A 5,137-nucleotide genomic window follows, 5' to 3' on the forward strand; every position below is an offset into this window, starting at 1 on the left:
ATGACGATCCGTTGTTGAGAAACATAGGCGTTTTTTACTTTTATAGATCTGGTCCCAACTTTGAATATATGCCATTCAATTTTAATTGAGTTGATCAGCCTGCGCTTGCATGTGGCTAAAGACAACTACACTTAGATAATATATCTGTAATATGAAGTGTATATGCGCACTCAAATGGACGCAGGATGACCTCGAAAATCACAAAAAAAATTGCATCGTTAAAAAAATTGGCTACTTTGAGTGCAGATAACTTCAAACGGGAAGGGATAACTGTTAATCTAAGGCCATATTTGTGAAATACGGCGAAAAATAAGTTAGAATACCATGTTTGACCCTGATAGCTATTACCAATCTCAAGTTATAAGCTTCCAAAGTTGAATTGCGTATGCACATCTTGAAGACACCACGCCCCTTTTTTGAGGAGTCAATATCTCGGAAACTATATATCCTATAAGGCTAAATTTTTTTTGTTGGTTTAGCATATAGTGGATCATTTTTATGGAGTTTCATCAAAATCTGAGACCGTCATATAGGAATTCCTTTTTAATCTGGTTGATTTGACATGGAATGACCATAAAATAGGTCAAAGGTCAGAATGTATTGTTTCTTTTGAATATTTTTTTCATTAAGACGAATATAAACATGAATCTCCTGAACAATTTGCAATCAATAGTGAGTCTCTTTGACCAGTATTTACCGAGATATGACATTACAAGGTCAAAGGTCAAACTTTCAAAAACCGCTTTTGCCACTATTTTTTGATAAAATTTGTATTACAACAAATAGGAACATGCATATTGTGAACAATTTGAGACGAAAATCAAGTCTCTCTGACCAGTGGTTATCGAGATACAAGCATCCAAATCAACAGGCGGCCATTTTGAAAAACGCCCCCAAACGGGACTTTCCACCAATATCTGGGAGGTATATAGGAGCTATATTTTATCTAAATTGGTCCATCTTGCCAAATCCATTGAGAAAAAAAGGTATCCTAAAATTAGTCACGGATCTCATGAAAATGACTCTACTACTAGTAGTATGTAATTTCCGTTTAAAATGAGGCATGTTGAAGATCCAAGAAGATGCCAACATGAGTACAGAGACGAGCTACCAAGTTAGTGAATAGCATTAAATCAGATCCATATGAAACAAGACTAATGAAACTGAACCTGTATCTGTTAGCAGTTAGAAGATTAAGAGGTGACCTTATTGAAGCATTTAGAATTATTACAAATAAAGAGAATATTGACAGCTCCACTTTTTTTTCATCTAACCCTGCTAGCATTTCTCGTGGCCACAAATACAAGGTGTATAAGCCGTCTATGAACAAAGGTCTAGAAATCAGGAAGAACTTCTTCAGCTACAGGATCATTAAGCATTGGAACAATCTTCCGTCTAACATTGTTGAAGCAACATCAGTAACTATATTTAAAAAGCGACTGGACCAACACTGGTTGAATAAGGATGCGGAGACCATATTGGGCAGTATGGTATAAATGACTGTGGGTCTCAAGAGGCTGAATAGCCTATTCAATACGCCTTTTTCACGAATCGGTAGACATCTTGAAGTGATGACAAACATTGCGAATCAGCGGTGCGTAACCAACAGAAATAAGATAAGCTTTTGGGCGGATTTTTTGACATCATGTTATTTTAAAAATCATAACTCTATACAGGGGCGTCGTATCCAAAAAGAATTTCCAGCAAAATGTTCTTAAAAGACTAGTCTACACCACTATATGATTGAAAAAAAATTGAAAAATTGTGTTGACCTCTGAAATCAAGATTGAAAAATAAAAGCCTATCTCAGTAGTGTATTATTTTATGATCACAGGAGGATAAGCAAATAACTTTTTAATTAAAAATGTTACCTAGGCCCTAGGCCCACTCATTTTGTTTGTTTCACGTCCAAGTTGACAGCTCCATCACATTTAAACTAGGTAACTCGCATGATGAGTCATGACATTGGTGCAGGCTGGCCTACATTTTAGGCCACTAAACTGCCTAAATAATATAGTATAATAAATCTTGATTTTCCATCATTATCCTACTTACTGAATGATAAAGTCCCGCTGTACAATTCCTTCTGACATCATCTAAAGCCTGGAACTGAATGTTATTGACTGCGCAAACATGTCAGAGAAACGCATAGCATTGATTCGGGAATTTCCCAGCAAAAAGTACATTATAAGTATGATTGGGGGCGCTATGACAAATTCGATATAGCTCTTAATTATAGGCGGCCCGCGGAAGCAAATCATTCTGGCCCTCGGGTAAAAATTTAATGATAAAAAATATCAAAAAAATAAAAAAAATAAAAAAATAAAAAATAAACTTAACTAAAATCAATAACCATTCGATAATTATTTTTTTCAATAAAGTGAAGGCCAACAACACTGGGCCAATGTAAAATAGGGGTGACCTCCCCAACACCCCACCACACAAAATCAGAATTATATCTGTTACCAATTAACAAATCGATAAACGCCACAAGATTGGTAGTCAGGGGCGGATTTAGGGGGGGGGGGGTGTTTGAGATAATTGTTATATGGACACTCAATTCCGTAAAAAGGTGATCATATGATTCCAACTTGCCTGGTGTGTGCGACGGAGTAATAGCAGGCATATCGCGTCTATATGCCTTTCTCTGTTGTAAGATGCCCTGTAAAAGCTTTTAAGGTTGTACCATTTCAAAAAGTCTTCCCATTAGGAGGGGACACGCGCCTCCTCCCAAACCCACCCCGCTATAGTGCTACATACACCTACCTCGATTGGTTGTCATCATTATTTTGGCGGCGCCCCCCCCCCCCCCCCCCCCCCCCCTCCCCGCTCCCCCTCTCCCCCCCTCATATGATTCCAACTTGCCTGGTGTGTGCGACGGAGTAATAGCAGGCATATCGCGTCTATATGCCTTTCTCTGTTGTAAGATGCCCTGTAAAAGCTTTTAAGGTTGTACCATTTCAAAGAGTCTTCCCATTAGGAGGGGACACGCGCCTCCTCCCAAACCCACCCCGCTATAGTGCTACATACACCTACCTCGATTGGTTGTCATCATTATTTTGGCGGCGCCCCCCCCCCCCGCCCCACCCTTTTGCTAAATCCTGTATCCGCCTCCTGGTAGACCCGAGACTTTACAGGCGCAATGTTACGTTTTTTTAGGCTTTCAAGCCCTGGTATATGTGGATGGATAGGTAAATTAACAGAAATTACCGATTGTCTGCCAAAATATTAAGATGAACGAACTTTTTATGGCTGATGGAAAAAAATAGGCCTACTGTGTTTTTTGTCACGATTATGCCTGTAAATTCATGTTTGGTTTGAAAATAGGCCTACTCCTACAGGATTACGGTTCCCAGTTTGTTATACGGACGACGTCCGGTCGTGCAGGTAACTATTATTTGGTTAGGCGTAGGAGCAAGGTCAATATGGATAGAAAATATATTAGTTTTACTCTGATAGGGAATAAACCCCAATTCAGGAACGATACTTCTATGACAATTAAAATTGCATAAAGAAAGGAAGGCTTGACAAGTTCTATTACCAGTCACCGATAACATTAAACGTTCAGCGACCATGAAAAATATTTTGATAGAGTACATAAGTTAAATAATTCTTGGCTAGGTTTTCACAATGATATTGAAGTTCTTAGAACCATCTTATGTAAAAATGGTTTCCCCAATAACCTTATTGATGACAAAATTAATAGATATTTAAGTGATGCTCACGCCCTTTGTTCTGGTTAGCTAAAGAGACCCCTAAAGACAATAACAATGTTAATTTTTGCTATTTTAAATTGCCATATTTACATTTTACACGTAATACGCAAAGAGAATTAACAAAATTACTAGTAAATATTGTCATGGAATTGCAATTAAGCTGGCTTTTAAATCGTTCAAAATGTCTAATTTTCTAGGAGTGAAGGACCCCGTTCCCGAGGTGTTCCGTGCTCGTGTTGTATACAAATTTACTTGTGTGGAATGTAAATCCACGTATATTGGAGAAACCAATAGAAGACTTCCAACACGAGTTCAAGAACACTTCAGGGACGGGAATTCTCATATTTTTCAACATCTGCAGGCTTCAGAACGCTGTCGGGATCTTGCTAATGAGAGATGTTTCACCGTTCTTGACTCTGCAGATTCAGCTTATAAACTCAAAATTAAGGAAGCTTTGCATATTACCTGGAACAATCCATCCCTTAATTTACAACTTGAATATCACGCTCGCTGTTTGATTCTTATGTACTAATTTACATAACAATCCGCAGTGACGGGTAGTTGGCTACGTTTTGTGGTTTGCTTCATTAGTCGTTTTTCTATTTGCTAATCTGCTTATTTACATACATGTGTATAAGGCCATTTTGTTATCAGGCAAAATTTGTTATCTTTTGCACTGATGATGAGAATCGTTTTCTCGAAACATGTTTGCTATACGATCGGGCTCGATGAGTCCGCGATCACGATTAAAGTCTATTACTTGCTTTTTAAAGTGCCTTGTGGTGTTTTTTCTTTTTTTTAAAATTAATATCTGTATAAGCCTGGTTATCTGTATAAGCCTGGACTGCTTTGAATGTGGCACTTTATCCACTTATCATGCTAAGTACTTAACAACGTCAGTTCCCAACAAACTCTAATTTTGCGAGAATTGAATTTAAGTGGTGGTGCCAGTTGCAGAGGCAGATTCCCGTCAAACTTAGAGCTTTCTCATGAAAAACTCTACACACTCTTTAAAATCATGTAACTTTTAGAAAATACGAGGCTGTACCGATTACGGGCCTTCCAAAATTACTAAATTTTAGAGCTTCCGGGAGCTTAACCCCCTGGACCGGCCCCATTCAGTGGTTCTGCAACATCGCTCTTCCCCTGCCGTTGGCGCCACCAATTTCTTTTGAATGATTTTACACAAGCAAGAAATAAAATATAAATAAACAAGAAATAGTGAAATGAAGTGTCCTAATTTTTCGTTTGGAAAAATAATTATATTATATCTTATGGTGCAAAAATTGTAATGAATTTCTTCAACTTCAAACGTGGCCAAGGAGCCTTTAGCCACAGCACCTCACAATTTTACCTGAAGTCCATCAATTTTAGCAAGATACTTGAGATTTATTTTGCCCCTGACATCAAATCTAAAAATA

At 37.9% G+C, this 5,137-nt stretch overlaps 1 protein-coding gene across 1 annotated transcript in view; it reads right to left on the reverse strand.

The window, feature by feature from the left end:
- Nucleotides 1–2,174, reverse strand: part of LOC117110486 (ATP-dependent RNA helicase DEAH12, chloroplastic-like) — a 14,989-nt gene extending 12,815 nt beyond the window's left edge. Inside the window, exon 1 of the mRNA XM_033253208.1 lies at nt 2,056–2,174. The gene's annotated coding sequence lies outside the window, so the exon portion shown is untranslated. The remainder of the gene's footprint in view (nt 1–2,055) is intronic.
- Nucleotides 2,175–5,137: the final 2,963 nt, after the last annotated feature.

Source organism: Anneissia japonica, unplaced genomic scaffold (assembly GCF_011630105.1).
Source record: "Anneissia japonica isolate Jap-2015-1 unplaced genomic scaffold, ASM1163010v1 scaffold3040_len1308831_cov196, whole genome shotgun sequence".
In the NCBI taxonomy this organism is placed as follows: domain Eukaryota; kingdom Metazoa; phylum Echinodermata; class Crinoidea; order Comatulida; family Comatulidae; genus Anneissia; species Anneissia japonica.